This window comes from Ambystoma mexicanum, chromosome 3q (assembly GCF_040938575.1).
Source record: "Ambystoma mexicanum isolate Mex_15411 chromosome 3q, UKY_AmexF1_1, whole genome shotgun sequence".
NCBI classification, from domain to species: domain Eukaryota; kingdom Metazoa; phylum Chordata; class Amphibia; order Caudata; family Ambystomatidae; genus Ambystoma; species Ambystoma mexicanum.
The window spans coordinates 109,878,103-109,905,453 of NC_090926.1; positions in this window are offsets into that span (position 1 = coordinate 109,878,103).

Below are 27,351 nucleotides of genomic sequence, written 5' to 3' on the forward strand. Positions count from 1 at the left end.
AACCAAGAAACAAAGACAAGAAACAGAGCTCATTCGAAAAATCATGTAATCAGAAAATCTGCAGAAGACATTCAAAGATGGAAGAACAGAGGCAAATGCAGATCTGGGGATCAGTGTTATCACCGGATGGATGGGAAGAAGGAGTGGTAATCTGCAGAGCCTGGGTGGTCATTATGATGCTGGAAATGAATCAGAGGGACGGGGTCTCTGAATCCTTGTCCTTTATTGCTTTTTATCATGTGTTCTTACTTGTTTTCCATGCAGGCGTTCATGTGGGACTCCTGGAGGTGCAGCTCTTCCTATATTTGGTTTGGTGAACCGAATCTTGGGATACCCGTATGGCACCCATGGGTGGGAGTACAATCTTGTACTCCTAGTGTATGTTTTTGGGCACCTGTGTGTGGCCCGCAGAGCAGGGTATGGGCTGGTGGCAGCTCTCTGCTGAATTGACATGTGCCATGTGCATCCTCCATTTTGGGATGCCCAGGCCCTGTCATTAGAATCAGTGGATTCCTGATAGGAAACAAGATGGCCCCTGTGGCCTCTTGCTTTCTATTACCTGTTACCGTTTCCCGAAGTCCCGGGAAGCCCTGACTCTGTCCCTTCCCCCTGACTAGCTGTTGGGTGGAAATTCCGTATATGGTAGTGTACGGAAGTACCGACCAGACTGGCTGGAGCCTTCCCCATGACCGTATGTTGTCGGTACACCAATGGGCTGGGACCTGGGTGAATGGAGTGTGTGACAAATATGCATTCTGTGTTATGGGTGTCTAGTATCTGGTGTTTGTCACAATGACTAAGACAGCCCTGCCCGAAACTGATTTGAATGCAGTGTATAGTGCTGAATGGCAGAGTGCCTGTCCAAATCCACAATCTGTGTTGTGAGTGTCTAGATGGAGAAGAATGGCCTGAATGCACTGTGTGCCTGATTGACTGACTGACTGCCTGAATGCCCTTCTGAATGATTGGTTGCCTGAGTGTGACCCAGCAGAGTAAATGGGAGATCAACAGTATATCTGAGGGCCTCTCACTGCTAGAAATCATTCAGAAGCTGAAGTTGATACTTGATGCTTACTCTCAAAGCCAAGTCGCAAGAAGAAGGTGAACCGTTGTTCCCTTCCGTGTAATCTGAAAGCTGTTTTGTCTTCAAGAACTGATCCAAGAGAGGACCTGGTAAGGAGACCTCTCCCCGAGCTATGAGGGACCATTGTGCACCAGCTGATCTTTGCCAAGGTCCCTGGTAGACAGACCTATGAAAGGCTGCCGACCAGAGAAGGGAACCGCCGAGGAGAACGAAGAAAAGCACCGGACAGAAGTCCACCGTCGAGGACCGCCGTCTCTGACCGGAACCACCGTGCTACCGTTGCCTAAGAACATTTGATCCAAGGACTACCTTGTTGATCATTGTCGACCGCTTTCCTCCTGCTGGAGAAAGTCAAGGTCACCGACTACCAAGGAGAATCCGCCGGTGGGTTTCCTGCCACCCGAAGACCTCAGAGACGCCAACGAAGCAACTGAAGCCAGCTGTGGTCACGTCCCGCTCGTCAACGCCAGACACCAACGAACCGACGCCCTTGCTGGGCCAAAGTTCTTCACTAACTCTTTGCGGCAACAAACCATCGTCGGCAAGGTGCACCGCCGCCTCCCCTGTTGCAGGACGTTTTCAAGCACTCATCTAAGAGCACCACAAGGACCGAAGCTGCTGCCTCAATGACAACGTTCACCCTTTCTTCATCTCGAAAGTTCGACGACCCGTGGCTACTGCTTGAAAGGGAGTGCACTCAAGAAGGGCCCGTCAATTCCCTGATGAAGAACTCTACAACACAAGGTACATTTGGGTTTCAGAACTATAGAAGAAGATCAGACTCTAGTAGACAATATATGGACTGGGCTTGTAGTGCATCTTCATTTACAGGTTGCCCAGGTGGGCAAATCCTCATACCGAACTGTGCCTAGTGGTAGGGGCCAGTATTCTGCCAATTGTTTAACCAACTTGTCTTCCTCCTAAATCTATGGTTGATATCGTTTTGCTGTGTTGATTCGTATGCTATTTGAACTGAGTACAGTTGATGCATTTTAATGGAATCAGAGTAATAGCGGTACCACCTAGAACTGTATATATTTACCATTTTAGAATTGTCGGAGCACAAAGTGTATTATCGTGATAGTGTATATAACATTGAACCTTATTTATATAAAGACTCTTTTAACTGATACAGCGTGTGGACATTCCTTTGTGGGTGCTTGGGGATTACACTGTACTTAAGAACCAGCCTGCATCACCTCCTGAGAAGCTAGGCCTTGATTGCTCGACCATAGCTACCCTATAGAGAATCTTGGCTGGGGTCCTATGTGTCTCTCCTCTGCCGCATAGAGAGCAGGAGTACAGACGCCCCCCACCAGTGCGTTTCTTTACACTGGTGGCAGCAGTGGGATGCTTATGGTTTTAAGAATCAGTGTATAACCTTGCCACTTACACTATATCTACACTTTGTTGAATTGAGGTTTAGTTGTGTACAAGATAACTACATCACAAGCAATGGAATCTAATGCAAATGGTAAATTGACTCGGATGAGCTTAGCGGCCCTCCAGAGTGTTTGTGAGCCCAGGGAGTTAGACTTTTGAGATAAGTCTAGGGCTCAGCTGATAGCTGCCCTGGTGGACTACCAGACTGATTGTGAAGCTCTTGAAGGGGGGAATGCAACCAATGAGGACTCTGCCCCTGGGGCTGTTACTGAATCTGACTCTGGGAATGCCACCAATCCTGCTGCCTCTTTTTCGAACCCCAGCACTGCTATTCATGGGGAAGCCCTGAAGATAGAACTTTTGAAATTGGAGCTACAACGGGAACAGTTCACCTTTCAATACAAAAAGTTGGCAACAGAAGCTGAATTGAAGAAAGAGAAGTTGGTACAACAAGTAGCACTCAAAGATAGGGACACAGGGCATCAGAACATTCAGCTGGAGAAAGCTAGAGCGGAGACTTCAGCGAAACCAGTTGAGAGTGTCAGGTCCACAGCCACCAAGTTTATGAAAGATATGGTTGGTGTGTATGTGGAGGGTTTTGATATCCGCAAAATGGATTGAAGCGTTTGAAATGGCTTGTGCAATTAATGATGTTGATAAAAGAGATTGGGCTAACTGTTTGTTAAGCAGAGTGTCTCAGACTGGATATGACTGTATTCCGAAACTGAGTGTGGAAGAAAGGAGTCAGCATGAGTGCATAAAGTCTGCTTTAATTGCCAGGTTTGGCAAGTCACCTACCTACCCAATACCTTAAAAGGTTCAGGGAATTTAAGAAACAAGAGAATGTGTCTTGGGTTGACTGGGTGAGTGCTGTGCACATGAATATGATGGGGTGGGTTGATGGTTACAAAGTGAAAACGTTTGTTGAGCTGTTGCACCTTTTGTTTTTTGAGCATTTTTCGGAAGCCTGTTTACCGGAGCTCCGCCAGTATGCTGATTGCCAGAACATTTTAGATCCCTTTAAGCTGGTCAGGCTGGCTGGCAAGGGGGTTTCCCACTGGGTGTCCCCTAAGGACTCCAGTGGGAAGGACAAGGACAAAGAAAAGGGGACCTCTTAGAAGGCTGAGGAGTCCCAAAAGCAGTCACAGTCGAATAAGCCAAAACCTTACTCTCCTAAGACCCAAGAATCTAGTGGGGATAAATATTTTGTAGGTGGGAGTAAGAGTAGTGGTCTGCCTGCTGCAAAGCAGGGTCCCAGTGGTTCCAGTATCGTACCCCGCACTCCTGGCACTTGTTGGGACTGTGGGCCTCTGGACCACTAGAGGGGTGACCCCAAGTGTAAGGGTAAGGCACTTGGAGTCCAGGCTGTCAGCCTGACCTACCCCTACTCCGTACCGGAGGTGGAGGCCACTGTCCTCCCCTCCTCTACCAGAATTACATTTGCAGCTCCTGTAGAGATTTCCCTAGTGTCTCTTAGGGCCTGGGACCAGTACGCAGAAGTACTGGTGACAATACCACAGAACACCCATAGGTTTTTGAGAAGTGTCCTCTTGAATAGCCAACTTTCTACTGGTTTGAGAGACACTGGGGCAGGCATGACAGTGGTGGACAGGACCCTGCTCAAGCCAGAGGACAATGTAGGTGCTCCTCTGAGAACCACCAGGTTAGCTGGTGGGCCCCCCAAATTATCTTAGTGAACATTACGATTGGAGACAAGACAGCAAAGCTTCCTGTCCTGGTTCAGGACAACGTGCTTGCTAACATTTTGTTGGGAAATGATTTGGTGGAAATGGGAATGATCTCGGATGGTATACCCATGGCTGCTGCGGCGGTCACCCGATCACAGGTCACATCGGGTCCGGCTGCAAGTCCGGTACCCTTGCTGATGGGGAAACCCAAGGCACGACAAAGAAGGAAGAGCAAGAAGGCCACCTCTGTGAAAGGGACACCTTCTCTTCCTGCTACTTCTGCAGCACCCACTGGGATCCATGCTCCGGCCGGGCTGGGTCTAGTGGAAACCCCAAACCCAGCTCCTGAGGGAGAAGAGGCAGAGGACTATCCTGTGAAAGAGATACTCAACCCGGAGGACCACCCTGACCTTCAATACCTGCTGGCTGAAGTGGGACCCTCCCCGGCGGACTTCTGTAAGGGTCAGAGAGAGTGCTACTCTCTCGAGGGTCTGAGGAAACAGGCCTGTCCCAGGCACAGTGAGAAGTGCCTGAGACATTCCAGATTCATTGGGAGGGTCAGCTCCTTGTTAGTGAGCCCACTAAGCCTGAATCTGGTGCCCTCAAGAAGTTGGTGGTAACCCATGCTTACAGGCCCTTGCTGCTGCAGTTGGCACATGAGGTGCCAAGACAAGAAGATTAAGCAGAGACTCTTTGCCCATTTCTACTGGCCACGGATGGGAGTAGAAGTGGAGTCCCACTGCAAGACTTGCCCAACTTGTCAGTTGTCTGGCAAGACTGGAGGCAGTGTCATTGCCCCACTGCAGCTGTTGCCAGTGGTTGGTACACCGTTTGAGAGGGTGGGCATTGACATTGTCGGTCCCCTTGACCCTCCCACTTCAGGTGGACATCGGTTCATCCTGGTCTTCGTTGATCATGCCACCAGGTACCCTGATGCTATACCCCATCAGACTATTACTGCCAAGGTGGTTGCAAGGGCTCTCCTGGGCATTTTTACCCGTGCTGGATTCTGTAAGGAGGTTGTCTCTGACAGATGATCCAACTTCATGTCGAGCTACATGAAAACAATGTGGAAAGAGTGCAGAGTTACTTACAAGTTCTCTACCTCTTACCATCCCCAGACCAATGGTCTGGTCGAGAGATTTAATGGAGATTTCGGAAGAGCCCCTAAGGAGGAAATGGGATCTCCTCCTGCCATGCTTGCTCTTTGCTTACAGAGAGGTACCTCAAGAGGGTGTTGGATTTAGCCCCTTTGAGTTACTCTTTGGACATCCCGTGAGGGGGCCCCTTGCCTTGATCCGAGAAGGTTTGGAAGCCACCCCTCCAGGTCCTGCCAAGCAAGTGGGGGACAATGCGTAAGGTCTCAGAAGAAGGATGCCACAGATGATGGGTCAGGCGATGACAAATCTTAAGGCACGTCAGGAATTGAACAAATACTGGCATGACCTTAAAGCCTCACAAGTGGATTGGACTCCAGGACAGGAAGCCCTTGTGATGGAGCCTACCAAGCCTCAGGCTTTGGTAAATTAGTGGAGTGGACCCTTCAGGATCATCTCCAAGATGGGTGAGGTCAATTATCTTGTTGACATGGGTGTCCCTGGGGTAGACCCTCAGGTATTCCATGTTAACAGGCTCAAGCCTTTCCATAGGCGAGCAGAAGTCTCTTGTCTCTTGCTGGCTTCAGAGCTCACTGGAGGGAGTACATATCTCTCCAGATTGGTTGACACAGCAGCAGAGGGCTGCATGGCTTTGCTCCGGGAGTCTCATTGACAGCAGGCCTTACACAATGGTGTAGGCACGAAATTGACACTGATGACAGCGTGCCTGTCAAAAGCAGGTGCTACCATTTTTCAGATACAGTTAAGAACCACATCCAAGCTGAGGTCGCCAAGATGTTGGATCTGGGTTTTATTGAACCCTCAACCAGTCCCTGGTCCAGTCCAGCTGTCCTTGTCCCCAAGGCAAGTTCCCAGACAGGTACCAAAGATTGGAGGTTCTGTGTGAACTACAGCGAAGTCAATGCCATCACCTAGACTGACGTGCACCCATTGCCCAGGGCTGATGAGCTTGTAGACACCACAGGTGCTGCCAAATTTGTGAGCACCTTCGACCTTACCTCAGGCTAGCTCTGACGGACCATGCCAAGGAAAAGACTGCATTCTCAACACCTGAGAGGCTCTACCAGTTTAGAGTCATGCCTTTAGGGTTGAAAAATGCACCTGCCATTTTCCAACGTTTAGTCTATCATGCACTCAGTGGGCTGGAGGCCTTTTGTGTGGCCTACTTAGACGACATTGCTGTCTAAAATTCCACTTGGGAGGAGCATTTGACTCACTTGGATAAAATGTTGCGGGCCTTGAAAAGGGCTAACCTCAGTATCAAGGCCACCAAGTGCCAGATAGCTCAGGGCAAAGTCACGTATCTTGGTCATGAGGTAGGAGGGTGTCACGATGCCTGCCCCCGGAAAGCCAGACCAGGCCCAGCAACCCCGGAAGCAGGCATCATGCCACTTGAAGCATGCCCAAAAACCCCAGTTAGGGGCTATTTGGCTACAGTCCTGGCGCCTATGGCGCCAGGCTCATAAGAATAAAGTCAGTCCTGGCGCCATGAGCGCCAGGCTCATTACAGAACACTTACCTGATGCAGACCATGCTGCATACCTACCTGATGCAGACCATGCTGCACGAAGCCACAAGCCAAATGAGGCTTAGAGGGACTATTTTACCTCAGGGACTCCTTTCCTCTCGGGTGGGGCTGTGGAAGAATACTTACTTGGGACTTCTTCCAAGGCTATTTAAGCCACACCCGAACACCACACGTGCTTCGCGTTATTCTGCGTGCTGCAGCGTAACGCTCACCATGTCTTCAGCAGCTCCAGTGTTCAGCCACGCCCGCTTCAGCCCTGGAACACCTGGAACAAGAAAAGGAGAAGGAGAAGAGGTCAGAACAAAACCCTTACCTGAATCCTTGATCCAGCACATCGTCGATCTGGAAGAGAGAAGCCTTCACAGGTGCGTTGCCACGCACCTCGCAGCGCTGCGCTGAACTCACCATCCGGGGCTGCATTCCTTTACTCCCTCGCGAACCCAGCATCTCCAGGCCATTCTTCAAAACCTGGGGGAGACAAGAACAGATAGGTGAGCAAGGGCAATACAAACCACCCCCAAAGACTTACCTGATTACCACAGGGGGGTACTCACCTCATCTCGGGTCGGCGCAGTCAATCCTGCATCAATGCCGCACCCCGGCCCCTAAGGGGAAAACAAGGACAATACAACTTACCCCCAAAGACTTACCTGATTCCCACAGGGGGGTACTCACCTGATCTCGGGTCGGCGCAGTCAATTCAGCATCACCGCCGCACCCCGGCCCCTAAGGGGAAAACAAGGACAATACAACCTAACCCCAAAGACTTACCTGATTTACCACAGGGGGGTACTCACCTCATTTCGGGTCGGCGCAGTTAAGTCTGCATCATCGCTGTACCCCGGCCCCAAAGGGGAGAACCACAATAGACTTACCAGGATCTTACCAATTGCCACTTGGAAATCTTCTAGTGGTTTAAATCTGCAACTTGCAAGGAATCTGGCAGAGTGAAGATCAGACTTTTGAACTCTTACGAACGATTGAACTTTAGAGTCAATACTGGAACTCGCCAATTCCTCCACGCCAGTGAAGAAACTGGTCGTCTACGCGCCCCTGCGCTCGACGCAGGATGGAGAGCTCACCTTTCCTAATCATCGGGTGAGATTAAGAGGGGACTTCAGGAGTGTTCTGTGGGCAGACAAGGGGAGTGGGAAGGTGGGTTAACGCTCAGATTACGGGAGGTTAATTCCCCTTCTCCATTGCAGAAAGATATTCATACGAGTCCAACAAACGAAGCTAAGTGGGTCTGTCCAGTCTGTCATCTCGGCTCTACGTGTTACTCTGGTGGAAGCAACAGAGGGCCAGTCCAGATCGATGCCCCCGTGGGAATCAGGTGAGCGTAGCAGAACGCGAAGCCTACCCACAAATACCCACCTGGGCGTCATGGAGACCTCGGAAACTGATCAGTTGGCCCAATTATTAGGGGAACTAAGGGCCGAAGTGCATTCCGCCCGCCAGGAAACCAATGCCCTCAGGTGGGAATTGATAGTATCAAAAGAACGAACTGATGATTTGGCCAGACAGCTATTACAAAGCCAGGCTGGACAAACACCTCTACCTGGACTCGGGGCCAGCCCAGCTCCGGTGCCACCGAGTAACCCGGTGCAGATAAACCTTCCTGGAGCCGTCCCCTTGGCTCCGCCTGAATGCTTTGCCGGAGACCCAAAAAGGTTTGCTATATTCATGAATCAATGTCGCTTACACTTTTTATGTAGACCTGGAGCTTTCCCAAACGATCAAGCCAAGGTAGCTTTTGTACTGTCATATCTCAGCGGCAGTGCAGCGGACTGGTCCATTCCGTTAGTAAATCAGGATGACCCGATTCTTCGAGATTTCCAAGGCTTTCGAACAAGCATGGAAAGACTGTTCGCCCGACATTCCCAAGGACAGGCTTTGGATAACGAACTTTTATCCTTACGGCAAGGTAATCAGGATCTTTTATCTTACATTGCAACTTTCAATAGATTAGTTGTGGAAACCGAATGGCCTGAAGCCAAGCGAATTACATTATTCCATCGAGGGCTTCGGGGAGAACTCAAGGATGTTTTAGCCCAAGTCGTGAACCCGCCTCTAGACTGTGCTGAATATATAGATTTAGTGGTCCAGTTAGATCACAGACTTCAAACCAGAAAGGCTGATCGAACCAAGTTTGAAAACAGGGTCTTGGTTAAAACTTACGTAAGCTCTAAGGGGGTAGATGCCTCAGAACCCAGGCAAATCGGGGGGGTTAGAGGACCCTTAACCCAAAAGGAAAGAGAAAGAAGACGGCAACAGCAATTATGTCTATATTGCGGAGCTACTGGTCATTTCCTTCGGAACTGCCCTGTAAAACCACCCAAGAAAACTATAGGAGCAGCAGACGAAAACCACTTGAAACCTGACTCAGGAAACGACCGCGCCCGGCAAGCATAGAGGTCAGCTTGCCGAGCTTAAAGAAGGACACTCTGACCTCGCATTTCACCATACCCATGGTCCAGAGCAGCCATCATGCATGCACGTGGTGAAGGCGTACGTAGATAGTGGAGCCATAGGAAACTATTTGGACTGCGGATTGGCTTCCAGGATGAATCTATCTCTCACCTAAAAGACCACTGCCGATGTTGTCACCACTGTTGATGGAACTGAAATTGCCTCTGGGCCCGTAACTCATTCCACTGCAGAGATGACATTGCTGGGTCAGGATGGACACCGAGAGGTTATGGTGTTTGATTTAATCAAGGCTCCACAGTTTCAACTGATACTGGGAATCCCTTGGTTGGAAAAACACAATCCCTGTATTGATTGGCGAGAGAAGAGACTAACCTTCCCAGAATGTGCTAACACCTGTTACCCAAAGAGAACTTTAAATTCAGTACTGGCCCCAATAATCCCAGCTGCCATACAATTACCTGCTGAATACCAAGACTTTCAGGATGTCTTTCAAAAGGAGCAGGCAAACACCTTACCACCGCACAGATCGTATGATTGTCAAATAGATCTCATACCAGGAGCACAACCACCTTGCAGCAGAATCTATGCCCTCACGGAACCTGAAAATCTCCACTTCCGCCAGTACCTAGACCAGTATCTTGCTAATGGCTTCATCCGCCCGTCCAAGTCCCCTGCATCTTCCGCTTTGTTCTTCGTGCCTAAAAAGGAAGGCAACCTTAGAACATGCATTGACTACCGCACACTGAATCAGATAACTATCAAGAATCGATACCCATTGCCTTTGATCCCTGAACTACTAGACCAGGTAAAGAACGCTTGTATATACACAAAACTAGACCTTCGGGGGGCATATCATCTGGTACGCGTCAAAGAGGGTGACAAATGGAAGACTGCTTTTCGCACCAAGTACGGGTTATTTGAGTACCAGGTGATGCCTTTCGGACTGTGTAACGCACCGGCGGCCTTCCAGTTCTTCATGAACAATGTCTTCCGGGAGCTCATCGATGTTTGTGTAGTCGTTTACATCGACGATATCTTAGTATACTCCCTATCAGAATCCGATCATGTAAAGCACGTCCGAGCAGTCCTAGAGAAGTTACGCCAGAATAAGTTATATGCTAAACTGGAAAAGTGCATCTTTCACACTACGGAAGTAGAGTTCCTTGGATTTATTCTGACCCCGAAAGGAATCCGGATGGATACACGTAAGGTGGACGCAATTCTTAATTGGCCTTCGCCAAGCTCAGTCAAAGGAGTTCAAAGCATGCTCGGCTTTGCCAATTTCTACCACAGGTTTATCCCGGACTTCTCACACATTGTACATCCCATTACAACACTATTGCGAAAGAATAAACGCTTTGCAGGGACAGAAGAAGCCGAGAACGCCTTCCAAGAGTTAAAAAAGAAATTCACGTACGCTCCTGTATTACGACACCCGCGCCCATAGCTTCCCTACATAGTGGAAACAGATGCATCCAGTTCAGCTATGGGAGCAGTGCTCTCCCAAAAGGATCCCGAAACTAACCAGCTGCACCCAGTGGCGTTTTGGTCAAGAAAGTTTTCGGCTCCCGAATTAAATTATGCCATAACCGACAAGGAGCTGTTGGCCATCAAGTCCGTCTTCAAGGCTTGGCGGCGCTATCTGCTGGGCGCCAGACATACCATTACGGTCATCACTGATCACCGCAATTTACAATACCTAAAGGTAGCCAAGGCCCAATCTTCACGCCAACTCCGTTGGGCATTGTTCTTCGCCGAGTTTGATTTTGTAATAACCTATCGACCAGGTTGTAAAAATGGAAAAGCTGACGCCCTGTCCCGAATTGGAATGGGAGAAACAGAAAGAGCTTTAGAACCTGTACCCATAATTCCCGAACAGAGGATCCTTGGTCTGACATCCATACACTCTCTGGAGGACATTCAAGAAAGGGTCCATCAACTCTTTGATTCCGATGCCTTACAGGGCTGGGCAAGGAAAGGTCCAGAGTATTCTGTCACCAACAATCTACCTTATTACCAAGGCCGGCTATTTCTGCCACTAGAGGAACTACAGAAACTTGTCATTTCTCATTACCACGACACCTTGATGGAAGGGCATCCTGGCATTGCAAAAACTGAAGCCAAAATCAAGAAACAGTTTTGGTGGCCCGCCTGGCGAAAAGATGTCAAGTTGTTTGTCATGTCTTGTGGCATTTGCGCTCAAAATAAAGGGGAAAAGAAAAAACCCGCTGGATTATTACAACCATTAGACATACCACCTACTCCTTGGCATACCTTGTCATTAGACTTTATCACGGATTTACCCCCGTGCAACGGTTATAACACCATTCTAGTTATTGTAGATCTTTTTTCTAAAATGGCCCATTTCATTCCTTTAAAAGGAATACCTTCAGCTTCAATCCTGGCCAAGGAGTTCCATGAAAATGTTGTCCGCCTACATGGCTTTCCTTCCGTGTTAATTTCGGACCGGGGAAGTCAATTTATTTCACATTTTTGGAGGAAGTGCTGCCAGCTGGCACACATTGATGTTAGGCTTTCAACCAGCCACCATCCCCAGACCGACGGTCAAACAGAGAGAACCAACCAGACTCTTGAGCAATACCTACGTTGTATGCTACATCAATCTGAGGGGGATTGGAAAGACATTCTTTGGATCGCCGAGTATGTATACAATAATTCTGTACACTCAGGAACTAAACAAAGCCCTTTTTTTACCATATATGGTCACCATCCTCGAACCTCAGATTTAGATTCTCCCCAGCATTTAGAGATGCCCGCAGTGGACCATCTCCACGCTGTTATCACACAAGCCTTTAAAGAGGTGACTGCACATTTACAAAAGGCTGAGGATAAATACAAGAAGGATGCTGATCAACACAGGAGTGAAGCACCGCAATACCAAGTAGGGGACCAAGTATGGTTAGCCACCAAGTACTTACCACTCAAGGGAGCACGGACTTTTAACCCCAGGAATTTGGGACCTTATTCTATTAAGGCTATAATTAACCCAGTGGCCGTCAAGTTGGACCTGCCTGGTCATATGTGTGTTCATCCTGTTTTTCACATGTCTCTTTTGAAGCCTGTGCAACCAGGAACTAGGCAAACCACCCCACCTGAACCTATCCTCATAGACGGAGAACCCGAATTCGAAGTCAAGAATATCTTGGACTCTAAAAGGGTGAGATCAAAACTCTTCTATCTCATTGATTGGAAAGGTTTGGTCCACAAGAAAGATCTTGGGAGCCTAGTGACCATGTGCATGCACCTCAATTAGTGAAAAGGTTCCACCAAGAATTTCCAGACAAACCTAGGCCGAGAGGGAGAACAGCTTTAGGAGGGGCCTTGAGGGGGAGTGCTGTCACGATGCCTGCCACCGGAAAGCCAGACCAGGCCCAGCAACCCCGGAAGCAGGCATCATGCCACTTGAAGCATGCCCAAAAACCCCAGTTAGGGGCTATTTGGCTACAGTCCTGGCGCCTATGGCGCCAGGCTCATAAGAATAAAGTCAGTCCTGGCGCCATAGGCGCCAGGCTCATTACAGAAAACTTACCTGATGCAGACCATGCTGCATACCTACCTGATGCAGACCATGCTGCACGAAGCCACAAGCCAAATGAGTCTTAGAGGGACTATTTTACCTCAGGGACTCCTTTCCTCTCGATTGGGGCTGTGGAAGAATATTTACCTGGGACTTCTTCCAAGGCTATTTAAGCCACACCCGAACATCCACACGTGCTTCGCGTTATTCTGCGTGCTGCAGCGTAACGCTCACCGTGTCTTCAGCCGCTCCAGTCTTCAGCCACGCTCGCTTCAGCCCTGGAACACCTGGAACAAGAAAAGGAGAAGGAGAAGAGGTCAGAACAAAACCCTTACCTGAATCCTTGATCCAGCACATCGTCGATCTGGAAGAGAGAAGCCTTCACAGGTGCGTTGCCACGCACCTCGCAGCGCCGCGCTGAACTCACCATCCGGGGCTGCATTCCTTTACTCCATCGCGAACCCAGCATCTCCAGGCCATTCTTCAAAACCTGGGGCAGACAAGAACAAATAGGTGAGGCAATACAAACCACCCCAAAAGACTTACCTGATTACCCCAGGGGGGTACTCACCTCATCTCGGGTCGGCGCAGTCAATCCTGCATCACCGCCGCACCCCGGCCCCTAAGGGGAAAACAAAGACAATACAACTTACCCCCAAAGACTTACCTGATTACCACAGGGGGTACTCACCTCATCTCGGGTCGGCACAGTCAATTCAGCATCACCACCGCAACCCGGCCCCTAAGGGGAAAAAACAAGGACAATACAACCTAACCCCAAAGACTTACCTGATTTACCACAGGGGGGTACTCACCTCATTTCGGGTCGGTGCAGTTAATTCTGCATCATCGCTGTACCCCGGCCCCAAAGGGGAGAACCACAATAGACTTACCAGGATCTTACCAATTGCCACTTGGAACTCTTCTAGTGGTTTAAATCTGCAACCTGCAAGGAATCTGGCAGAGTGAAGATCAGACTTTTGAACTCTTACGAACGATTGAACTTTAGAGTCATTACTGGAAGTCGCCAATTCCTCCACGCCAGTGAAGTAACTGGTCGTCTACGCGCCCCTGCGCTCGACGCAGGATGGAGAGCTCACCTTTCCTAATCATCAGGTGAGATTAAGAGGGGACTTCAGGAGTGTTCTGTGGGCAGACAAGGGGAGTGGGAAGGCGGGTTAACGCTCAGATTACGGGAGGTTAATTCCCCTTCTCCATTGCAGAAAGATATTCGTACGAGTCCAACAAACAAAGCTAAGTGGGTCTGTCCAGTCTGTCATCTCGGCTCTATGTGTTACTCTGGTGGAAGCAACAGCGGACCAGTCCAGATCGACGCCCCTGTGGGAATCAGGTGAGCGTAACAGAGGGGGTCAAATCCAACCTCTCCCCAGTAAAGTACAGCCTGTACAGGACTAGGAGACCCTCACTACTCAAACCCAGGTGAGAGCCTTTTTGAGCCTCTCTGGGTATTATCGCAACTTCCTGGCAGACTATGGAACTATAGCTGCACTCCTGACAGCTCTGACTTCACCCAAACAACCAAGGAAGGTTAATTGGACTGAGGACTGTCAGAGGGCCATCAATGGCTTGAAGCAAAGTCTGTGTAGGGCACCTGTGTTGTGTGCGCCTGATTACAGCAAGACCTTTATCGTTCTAACTTACGCCTGCAACACTGGAATTGGAGCTGTCTTGTCCCAGTTAGATGACAAAGGAAGAGAACACCTGATCATATTCATCAGTAGACAACTCAAGGGTAGGGAAGTTAGGTGGGCTACTGTTGAAAAGGAATGTTTTAGTATAGTTTGGAGCCCTAGGTGTTTTAGGGCCTACCTTACGGGGTCTACCTTCAAGGTCCAAACAGACCATAAGCTCCTGAAGTTGCTTATGCAGATGAAGGGGGAAAACCCGAAACTGCTCAAGTGGTCCATTAGCCTGTAAGGGCTAGACTTCACCATAGAGCATAGACCAAGGAAGAGTCATGATAATGCAGATGGCCTTTCCAGAAGGTATGTTGACCATCTGTATGAGGGTGTCTATCTCGTTGGATTAGGCACCCTAACCTCAGTCTGGGGGGGGGTTGACTGTGATGCCGGAAATACGTCAGAGGGACAGGGCCTCTGAATCCTTGTCCTTTATTGCTTTTTATCATGTGTTCTGACTTGTTTTCCGTGCAGGAGTTCATGTGGGACTCCTGGCGGTGCACCTCTTCCTGTATTTGGTTTGGTGAACCGACCCTTGGGAAACCCTTCCCTTATGACACCCATGGGTGGGAGTACAACCCTGTACTCCTAGTGTATGTTTTGGGCACCTGAGTGTGGCCCACAGAGCAGGGTGCGGGCTGGTGGTAGCTCCTTTCTGAATTGACATGTGCCCTGCGCATCCTCCATTTTGGGATGCCCAGGCACTGTCATTAGAATCAGTGGATTCCTGATAGGAAACAAGGTGGCTCCTGTGGCCTCTTGCTTTCTAATGCCTGTTACCTTTTCCCAAAGTCCCAGGAAGTCCTGACTCTGTCCCTTCCCCCTGACTGGCTGTTGGGTGGAAGTTCCATATATGGTAGTGTGGGCAAGTGCCGACCAGATTGGCTGGAGCCTTCCCAATGACCGTATGTTGTGGGTACGCCTGTGGGGTGGGACTTGGGTGAATGAAGTGTGTGACAAATACGCATTCTGTGTTATGGGTGTCTAGTATTGTGATAGCCGCAGGCCGCAGAACACAAAAGCCACACAATCTAGTCATGGGGGCAATGGGTCACTTGACTCACTTATATCCTTTTGGAACCCATAAACACAGGAGCCCTGGCTGGACTCAGTCCTGGCACCTTTGGTGCCAGGCTCATATAGAGATGTGAGTAGGAACACTTTATTTCAGTGCAGGAGTGCTTTTACTTTATTTCAGTGCAGGAGTGCTTGTATTTTACAAGAACTTTCCAGGAGCTGAAAGCCTTTATTCCAGAGAACATCCTCATGTGCTGACTCATCGGGTGTGGCTCCCTAGGCCTGGTCTTCATGTGCTGACTCATCGGGTGTGGCAGGCAGGCTGAACCTGGTGGGCGTGGCTTCAGAAGCTCAGCTATGTAAGCTGCTTCATCCTTATGTCTGGTGCTTCGCGTTACTGTGCACTTGCATGCAATGTGACGCTTACCGCAGCTTGGACCAGTTTACTTGCCTTTGAAACCAGGCATTCTCCTGCAAACTCACCTCCAGGAAACTGGTGCTTCATCGCTTCATCTGCAGACTCATCTCCTGACATCCAGTGATCTTGATCCTGACGCCGCAGCACCGCACTCTGCATTCACGAACTTGGACCCTGTGAAGAAGAAGAAAGACAAGGTAAGAACATCCGTCCTAGGGCCACGCAACATTTGAACCCCACGCGCCACCTAGTTAACAGCTTACCAGCTACTGTACAGCTGCAGCTTCGTTCCAAATTCCCTCCGGCTGCCCCCGCGAGCTCCGCAGCTTCTGCCAGGCCTGCAACATCACCTGCAAGGGAAGAAAGCGAAAGAGTAAACATTAAAAGTGGAACGGACAGCAATACAAGACAACAAACTTTACAATACAATGGCCCAGATCACACAAGCGCCCCTGCCAGAAGCAGCAGGATGGAGTGCTCGCCAAAAATAATTAACAGGAGCAGTCCCTAGCAGCATCACCTATTACCACCAGTCACCACATAAGCGCAGAGGGCGAAGTCGGGCCTGAGCGACCTCACCCCCGGGAGGGCTGCAACCGTGCTCCAACACCTCTGCAGAGACCAGGTGAGCGTAACAAGTATCTGTTGTTTGACACAATGACTGAGACAGCCCTGCCTGAAATTGGTATGAATGCAGTGCTGAATGGCAGAGTGCTTGACCGAATCCAAATTCTGTGTTGTGAATGTCTGGATGGAGAGGAATGGCCTGAATGCACTGTGCGCCTGATTGGCTGCCTGACTATCTGAATGCCCTTCTGAATGATTTGTTGCCTGAGTGTGACCCAGCAGAGTGAATGGGAGACCAACAGTATATCTGGGGGCCTCTCACTGCTAGAAATTGATCAGAAGCTGAAGTTGATACTTGATGCTTACTCTCGAAGCTGAGCCGGAAGGAGGTGAACCGCTGGTCCCTTCCATGTAATCTGAAAGCTGTTGCGTCTTCAAGAACTGATCTAAGAGAGGACCTGGTAAGGAGACCTCTCGCCGAGATACGAGGGATCATTGTGCACCAGCTGATCTTTGCCAAAGCTCCCTGGTAGACAAACCTACTAAAAGCTGCCGACCGGAGAAGGGGACCGCCGAGCAGAACGAAGAAAAGCCCTTGCTTGGCCAAAGTTCCTCACTAACTCTTTGCAGCAACAAACCATTGTCGTCGAGGTGCACTGCACGCCTCCCCTGTTGCAAGAGGTTTTCGATTACTCATCTACGAGCACCGCAAGGACCGAAGCTGCTGCCTCAATTACAATGTTCACCCTTTCTTCATCTCGGAAGTTCGACAACCGTGTCTCCTGCTTGAAACGGAGTGCACTCAAGAAGGGCCTGTTGATTCCCAGTTGAAGAACTCTACAACACAAGGTACATTTGGGTTGCAGAACTATAGAAGAAGATCAGAAAATAGTAGAAAATATATGACTTGTAGTGCACCTTCATTTATAGGTTGCCCAGGTGGGGGGATCCTCATACCAAACTGTTCCTAGTGGTAGGGGCCAGTAGTCTAAAACCAACTTGTCTTCCTCCTAAATCTCTGGCTGATATCGTTTTGCTGTGTTGATTCGTATGCTATTTGAAATGAGTACAGTTGATGCATTTTAATGGAATCGGAGTAATAGTGGTACCACCTAGAACTGTATATATTTACCATTTTAGAGCACAAAGTGTATTATCATGATAGTATATATAACATAGAACCTTATTTATATAGACTGTGTTTTAACTAATACAGTGTGTGGACATTCCTTTGTGGGTGCTTGGGAATTACACTGTACTTAAGAACCAGCCCACATCACCTCCTGAGAAGCTAGGCCTTGATTGCTCGACCATAGCTACCCTATGGAGAATCTTGGCTGGGGTCCTCTGTGCCTCTCCTCTGCCATATAGAGAGCAGGAGTACAGATGCCCCCCACCAGTGCGTTTCTTTACAGTCATTGGTTGTTACAAACCTGCCAGTGGGGGTCATTCCGAGGTTGGAGGTAAGAGAAAAACAATGCCGGTAATGGATTACCGGCATCGTTTACCGCTACGGGCTATTCTGAGCAACCAGACTGCTATTTACGGCACCGTAAAGTACGATGCAGTAAATAGCGGTCTTGGGTCGTACGCGCGACACACCATGCCAATATTAGTGGCATGGCGTAAACCGGAGCTGATCATGCGCACACGTAAATAACAGCATCCTTAAGCCCGTAAAGTACCTTACCGGCATGGAGTACATACAGGCATCTCAGAGAAGGTGTTAAGAACCCTGAGCAGTGGTTCCCAGAGGCACAGGTGCACACAATCAGCACAGGTGTAGGCAATGGAGTCTGCCACAGCAGAAAAGGATCACACGCACACACCACACCCCCTCCCACATCAAGATGATACCAATAGTGGTAGCATCACTGAAGCAGGAGGCCCTGCTTGCAAGGCCTCAACTACAATAACAACACCAACAACACCAGGCCCCAACACAGAGGAGACACAGGAGGAGAAGGAGGGTGAGACAGGCCCAGCATGCACCACCAGTGCAACCACCGTTACCACCCCGGCAGCCCCCAATCCCACACATCAGGTCCAGTCCCTCAACCTAACCCCTGAGCAGATCCACACCCTGTACCAGCTTGACTGTGACACCATCACCACCATAGTCGACCTGAGACATGACGACAGAGTGAGCATCATGGAAATACGCACCGCCATCCCCCCTCAACTGAAGGTGGTGCCAGTGCTCCACTTCCATGCCACATGCACCTACCAGCACACAGTGGGGCGCATGCATGACATATCACAACCGTTCATTTCACGGACACTGAACCAAGTGCTGGATCACCTCCTCAAGCACACAAGGGACTACATATCCCTACCATGGACTACCCAGGAGATATACGATACAAACGTTGCCTCCCATGCACTGGCAGGCATGCCAAATTGCATAGGTGCCCTTGACTGCACCCACGTGGAGTTGGCGGTCCCGCATGGCATGGAGGTGGCGTATCGCAACCCCAAGCAATACCACTCCACCAACATGCAGACGGTATGCAACACAAGTAAGATCATCACCCATGGGTGGGGCCGACATCCAGGATCAACTCATGACTCAATGGTCCTGCTGATCTCCACGCCACCTCGCTACATGGAGCGACATGCAGGATGACGTGCCTGGCTGCTTGGTGAGTTGTCTGACTGTGGCAAGGCAGTGCATCGGTGTCATGAGGTGGGTGCCTGCATACTCAAACCGGGTGGAAATGTTGATGCCAGTGCACGATGTGCACCCCACCAAACACTGTGCTACAGAGCCAGTGTAACGGCACATGACTACAGAATCCCACATTGATGAAGTAAGGCCCACACCTAACACTATATGACCAACAGGTGACAAGGCCACATCCCACAAAACATGCAACACACACCGTAAGGGCATGTAGGAAAACACACTGCATATGCACTATGTGGTTGCCTCCAGCATATCACCACACCAGAGATTCATCCTTGGGAAAGGATTGAACTGAGGCCAGCAGGCATACCACACTACATCACCGGTTTGGCACACCCATAGGAGTGCTGGAAGTCACCATAGTGCGGATCAGTGCAGTATGATAAATATGCTACTGACTACAGCCAACACACCCAACTACAGAATCTCACAGTACACGGCACTTCAAGGATCGTACCCCAAAACTGCTGCATGCATAAACGATGCTTGTTCCACAAGATGTGCGTGCCATAGTCCATAGACCATCTCGATGATGCTACCCCCTACATCATTCCATTGCACAGGATACATAGCGGGGCCAGGAATGGGGTCAATGCATCCATGGACATGTGCGTATGGGCAGAAATGACCTGCTGCCATGTTAGACTAGTTCAGTTGTCCACCATGAAAGTCCAAACACTTACCTTCATTCCCTACACATGGAGGTGATGGTGGCTGTCCCGTCACACTGTGGCTCTGGACCCCTGTCAGAAATCCACAGAACAGGCCCAAGGAGGCCTACAATATTGCCCATACCCGTGCACGTGTGGTGATGAAGCAGGCACTTGGCCTGGTGAAGGCACGAATAAGTCGACTCAGCCGGTCGGGTGGGGCACCCATCTACTGCAATGAGAAGGTGTCCAAGCCGCCCACGTCATGTGTAATGCTGCACAATATGTGCATCCCTTGGAACGTGCCCCTGCCCCCTGACATGGGACTGCTACCACCAGATGATGATGAAGGGTAGGAGGAGGAGGAAGGGGCAGTACAGCATCATGGTGCCGATGCACAGGAGGGATATGCCGTGTGGCAAACAATGATTGGACATTAAAACTGAAACACAAGTCAGCAGAGGGTGTCATGACATGGTGACATAGGGCACTGGGTGTGGGGATACATGTACACCATGCACTGTCAGATATCAGAATACACATGCTCAATGATGAATGTCCACACAGGTTTACCTTTGCAACACAAACGGTGTATTGAAATTGTACGTGCATAAGTGTATAACAAACCCTCCACCACCCAACCCCCCTTCCCCCAACTCCCCAACACACCCACACCCCCCTCCCAACTCCCCAACAGTAGTCCAATGGTGTCCATCTAGGCCATATGTGGCAGGTATGCAAGTCACTCCGCGCTCCCGGGGCCCGGGGGATCCATGTCCCGGCAGCGCTGGGAACGTAGTGAACGACTACGTGGGCTTGTCCAGGTTGAGTGACTGCTGGAGGGGGTGTCCTCATGCTGAGCCGGCTGAGAAGGACGCGCAGCCTCAAGGGCATCAGCAATGCGTCCGAGGACTTCACATAGGCGGTTTGTGCTGTCCGTCACCACCTGCCGCATTGCCCTTAGTTCCTCCCGCCACTCCTCCCTGCCCTGGCGATTGTCTTGCATCACCTCAGTGATGAGGGCAGTGAACTGCGCTGTACGCTGTGCATCGGCTGATAGGGTGTCGACCCTGCAGGGGATTGGGCTTCCATGCCCTGACAGGGCTCCGGGTGGGGGACTGGGCACAGGTTTGGCCTGTTCTTGTGCTTCTCCACGGGCACATCGGCCAGATGTGTCTGGCTCCCTGAGTCGCTACATGACACCTGTGGGTAGTGGCTGGCCTCTGGGGTGTGGACGATTGGGTATGAGTCGTCCTCTGCCGCTCCACAGGTGGACAAGGGGCTGTCCACGGTTTCCAGGGGGGCCGTGGCTGTCACCTCCCCAGCGATGCTGGACTCCTCTGACCATGTGGTGGACAATGTACCTGCCGCCAATGCAGGGAGGGGTGGGGGTGGTGCACCCTCCATGGGCCTTGCAGGAGCCAGTGTTGGTGTGTTCTTCCTGGCTGGGATGCGGCAGACCCTGCCTTTGCCCATGGATGTGGTGGGACAGCTGGTCTCGTGGTCCTCGCTGTTATGCTGACTGCCTGTGGGGGTAGAAGAGAGGGACGGCATGAGTGATGATTTGAGACGCAACTTACATTCATGGCTACATTCACATATTCAGTCATTTGGGGTTTATGGGCATTTGTGTATGCAACAACACTACATTCTATTTATGGGTGTGATATGTATGCAGGTGTTGGTGTCACTCATCCTGGCCGGATACTGTGCAGTCTGACTCGCACACTGGCCACACCAGCTGCACACTGTGCATCATGGGATGTGCCAGTTCGTGAACTATGTGTGATGTGCGCTATGCCCTTGCACTTGGAACTTGCTTGGGTCGCAGTTCGTTCGGCATGATTTTGATGGGGGGAGGGCACCATGTTGTGATTTCTTGGCCGGGCCTTGGGAGTATATATCATGGAATTGGCATTGGCAGTGTTGACTTTGGACACTCACCTCCATCAGCGGACGGCGGTGCCCCACACTCCATGTTGCCGACGCCTTCTATTGATTCCTGTCCGATCAGGCCGGCACACGTCTCCTCCCATGGCATCAGTTTCATCGGGGAACTTGGGCCCCCTCCGGTCTCCTGGGCCTTTCTGCGGTTGGCAGAGAGGATGCTCCTCACCCTCAGCGGCAGGTCGTCCCACCGCTTGCGGCAGTCCTTGAGAGTGCGGGGGGTGGTGCTGACTGCGCTCACCCTCTGGGCCACTAGTGCCCAGATGTTCTTTTTCTGGAGTACCGGCTCTCTGCGCATGTCCCTGTTGAATTCAACGTCAGCATGCTCCTCAAGGGTGTCAACCATGACCTGCAATTCATCCGGGCTGAATCGCTGCTTGCGGAGCCGGTCTGCTGTCTTCTTGGCTGCTTTTGGTATTCCTCCAGATTCTGATGGCCTTTTCCATGGTTCAAAATGCTACCAAGGGTGCTGCCTGTTGAGGATGGCAATGGATTGTATTGTTAAAGATAGCCGCCGCGCTCCTTCCGTTCCTGTGCGATGACGATATTTCCGGTTCCGTTATTTAACGGTGCCCGTAATTTACGGCCACCGTTATCTACGGACATCGCTGTTTCCACTTTGTTCTATGGCAGTGTTGTTAAGTACGGTGCGCTTCATGCCGGTGAGGGATTTTTCGGGCCCTTTTGCGGCATGGCGCTAGGTACTTAACTGGCATGGCGCAAAGCTCATGCCCGCAAAGTCATAATAGGCCGCAATTAGCGGTCTGTTACCAAATCGGACACGTTGTTTGCTCCATGCCGGTAAAGCCCGGTACTTACCTCCAACCGCAGAATGACCCCATTGACATTGTACAGAATGGCTGTAAGTCGTTATGGCCAAGACTTGCTAAGCTGCTGACTTGGGTCGAAGACAGAGGAGGACCCTTGCAGGTAGTGCCCCTGGAAAGTTCAAAGCTGTGCTTCAGAAATAATGGCACAAGAAAAGTTGGAGAGAATCAGAACTGTGGTCGATGTACCAGGGATGATAAATGGAACAGCAGTAATCATGATTCAGGGCATACATGAGGCTACCCAAAGATTGGGGAGGAGGATGTTCATTAGTGAATGTTCATGTTCCAGCATTTGTGATTCCAAAAATGTATCTGAATCTTGACAGTTTTCCAAAAGCAGATGCTCACCTGAGGAAGAAGAGATCTGTGGAGCTGATAAGGAGAATGAAGAGGGAGAACTATTTTTCAGCTAAGTCAATAGAAGCTTTTGACTCTATTGCATATGAGCACAGGCTGTTCAGCCAGACCTCATCAGTGTTCACCTTAATTTGTATGCCGAGAATTCAGGTTGGAGCAAATACCAAGTGGCTGCAGATCACCAGATGGGAATTGCTATAGACGATCAACACTACTATAAAGGGATTCAACGCTATCAGAGAAGAGATGAGAGCCATACGACTGATGACTCTTCAGAACAGATACGTCTTGGATATGATTACAGCAATGGATGGCAGTGTTTGTGCAAAAATTGGAGAATCATGTTCCACGTTCATACCTTCTCATGATGACGAGAATAGAACCTTGACAGAGGCCATAGACATGCTGACGAAGCTCCATGGTCAAATGATATATGAAGTAGAAGACATTGCTGATGACAGCTGTTTTGGACCGCTCTTTTGTTGGGTTGCACAATGGATGGCAGACATGTTCAAGTTTCTTGGAGCTATAATCGTGTTGGTTGGATTCTGTGTGATCAAGATAATAAACTCACAATGCAAGAAGACAGCAAAGAAAGCCATAGGGATGAAGATCATGATTGATGTCGAATCAGGATGGAAAGCCTGGGACTTAACAGATGAAGAGATCAGAGACTTTGTAAAGGCTATTATCCATGCACCTGATGGAACAAAGTTCCTGTATCCAAAGAATCATAAAAGGTATGTAAGAAGATGCATCTATTGCAGACCAAGTGGACGATGCAGCCTCATGACATGGAAAAAGATGAACACGTCAAATCAGTAGGATGCCTGAAGGATGTCATAAAGATATGGATTCCAAAGAAGATCTTTTTCAGAAGAGGATTCCTGGATGTGCAGGATGATGAAAGAGTGGTCGATGAATCACCGCTTTACCAGTGCTGTCTTGTCCCCACAATGCTTCAGAGGGGTTTAAATAACGCCCTCTCTGCATCCACAAGTCTTTCTCTTCTTGTAGAGGAGGACCCACCTAATGACATCACACAGAGCTGAACTGACGTACCTAGAAGAGATGCAGAGACTAGAGAATGCAAATATTCTATAAGCATCAAGAAAGGATCAAGGATAAGTGACATCTTGGGATCAAGGTGGAGAAGCTTATCCCACAGAAACAGATGAAGACATTAAGTCATTTTACACGTGTACAGATGAAAAAGAAACCAAAGCAGACAAAGTAATCTTGAGGCTAGCTTTTAGTGAGTAGATTGCGGCAAGCACCAATATGTTAATATATGCATATGGACGAGTAAAGGATGGATGTTTACACTACGTATAATAGTAGGGCTGGACAGTAGCAAGAAGGCCTCATTTCTAGTGTGTTGCAGTTAAAAAACAAATTGAATTACAAAGTGAATCTCAGCAGACGAGGATGGGTGAGTCAAAGAAGCCAAGGGCTTATCAAACTGGAGTAGGCTGCATTGGATACGAAATTGTGTGAAAGAACAAAACCTCTGTTCAGAAGGCATGAACATAACAAGGAAGACATCAGATGTCTATTAAAAAAATAGTATTAAATGCACTAAAGGCTCGATTTATGGTCTCTAGTCACATGGAAGCATGAAGTTGGATGAACAAGATGGGTACACCCACGCACGAGAGCAGAGTGTGTGCTTTCACTCCCTGCATTTCTCAGAGCTAAGAACACTCTCAAGGCCGAGCTTCAAAGCCTAATTCACAGTAGACCACTGAGGTGATGATGGATTGATATGCTAATTGATGGGAAGCAATGGTTAGGGCTAGCTCACAGCACCTGGATGGCCAGCCTGCATGCTGCTAGACATAGATGGAAAAGTACTGACGGAGGTTAGAGCGCCAACCAATTGTAGAGGACTGTGTAATTAGAGGTCCTATAGTTGTGTAAACCAATGGGACGTTGTGTATTTAGTGACGTTCGTAGTGGTCATTTTTAGGGAAGGGCTTAGTTGTGCCACCTGATGTTAAGTAACCAATCACATATTCACACTTTTTTAGACTAGTATGGATTGTATACTTAGATATTCACTCAGAGCCAATCACCCATACCCACAGGTTTTGTAGTTTGCCATGTAGGTAGACGTTAGTACATATGTAGGTTGACGTCATTGATGAGGAGTTTCTTGTATAAGATCTCAGTTTTTACTAAGAATGCTTGAGTAAGTGGATCGAACGATTTTGTTGATGTTCATTATGCTGCCTGTTTTAGATAATTGTAACGCTCACCTGATTCCCACGTAGGCGCAGGTCTGGCTTCGACTGCTGATGCTTCTTCAATGGTGAAGCGCAGGACTCTGAAGATGGACAGGAAGGGCCCTCTACTCTGGCTTCTCCGGCTCGCAGGAATATTCCCCTGTGCGTGAAAAGGGAGTATTACCTACTGACTGAGTTATGCTCAAGCCTCCCACTCTCTTCCAACCCTCCACGATACCCTTCCACGATTCCCCGTGAAGTCTCACCTTAGGGTCTGAAAGGATAAGCTCTCCATCCTGCTTCTGACGCAGGGGCGCGTTGAACCCAGTTACTTCACTGGATTGAGGTTGGATGGGAGTTCAGGTAAGCTTGATTATACTGGTAAGGCGCTGTAAAAATTCTGTTGCAATTTCAAAAGTTCAAGCTTTAAATAATAATGTTCATTGTCTTTTTTCAGGTGATGAATGAAGATTCCTTTGGAGACTTCTTGCAACAAAGCGCTGATGTTGATGTCTTTTCCCCATAGGGGCCGGTGTTCGGAATGCCGGAGATATGGCGCCGACCCGAAGTGAAACGTGCAGTTCCAGTAAAGATCTGGTAAGTCCTAGATGAGCGCTCAGGTAATGTTTTTGCATTCGCTCATCTAATGTCTTTGTCTTTTTTCCCCATAGGGGCCGGGGTCCTGCTTGGAAGCAGCAAGACCTGAAATGAAATGGGAATGGCCCAACAGGTAAGTCTTAGAAGGAAACTGAGCTTTTCCTATTCCCTTCCTTCTCTCACCTCTTATTCTTGTCTTTTTCTCTAGGCTCTGGGAAGTGGCTGCATATCCGGATGATCGCTGCTGAAGATGGAGGAACCCAGGAAAGGTGAGTGAAATGCAGCGCTGCAGCGATCGTAACGAAATGCTTTTAAAAATGATGTGTTCCCTTTCAGGATAGTCGGTGATGTCTCCGTGGTGCAGATTAGCTGGTAGGTCTCTTGTCTCCCTTTGCAGGTGACCCAGGATGCTGACAGGCGTGGTTGAAGTCCAGATGCAGGAGCTGACACGGTGAGCGTCCAGCTGCGAGGAGCAGAACAACGCGAAGCGTGAGTTGCTGATCGGGTGTGGTTTAAATAGCTTTGGATGAAGTTCCAAGTGTGTATCCTTCCTCCGATCAGGTATGTATCCTTCCCCGACCACACCCGGGTGGAAAGTAGTCCCACAGGTAAAGTAGTTCCTATTCAGGCCTCAAGAGGGCCTGGATGTGGCAGCATGGTCTGCATCAGGTAAGTGCACATTAAAACACTTGAACACATGTCTAGCTTTATGAGCCTGGCGCCTAAGGCGCCAGGACAGAGGTCCAACATGAGCCTGGCGCCTAAGGCGCCAGGACTGCGTCCAAAGGGCCCCAGCTTGGGCCCGCTGGCACTCCCCTGGGGGAAATGATGCCTGCCTCTGGGGTTGCTGGGTCGGACCTGGCTCCTTGTAGTTAGGCATCATGATAGTACCCCCCCTCAAGGCCCCTCCCAAGGTTCTTCCCTCCGGGGGTTTGGGCTTGTTCGGAAATCTCTGGTGAAACCTTTGTACTAATCGAGGTGTGTGGACATGGTTACTAGGCTTCCACGATCTCTCCTGAGGTCCATATCCCTTCGAGTCAACAAGATAGAAGAGTTTCGACTTTACCACCTTGGAGTCTAAAATGTCTTTAACTTCGAATTCTAATTCCCCTTCAATTTGAACTGGATCTGGAGGCTTGGAAAATCGGGTTCCTGGTTGTACTGGCTTCAAAAGTGATGCATGAAAAACTGGATGAATATGCATGTTGGACGGTAGATCCAGTTTAAAGGCCACTGGGTTGATTATAGCTTTGATGGGATAAGGTCCTATGAATCTGGGATTGAAGGTTCTCGGGCCCTTGAGGGGTAAATGTTTAGTTGCTAGCCATACCTGGTCTCCTACTTGGTAAGGAGGAGTTTTACTTCGGTGCAAATCAGCGTTTTCTTTATACTTTTTCTTGGCTTGCTGTAAATGAGCTGCAGCTTCTTTGAAGGCTCGGGTTATTGTGGAATGCAGATGATTTACTGCAGGCATTTCCAGGGTCAGAGGTGGATCTAGATCAGAGGTCCGAGGATGGTGACCATACACAGTATAAAAGGGGGTTTGTCCGGTTCAAGAATGCACTGAATTGTTGTATGCATATTCTGC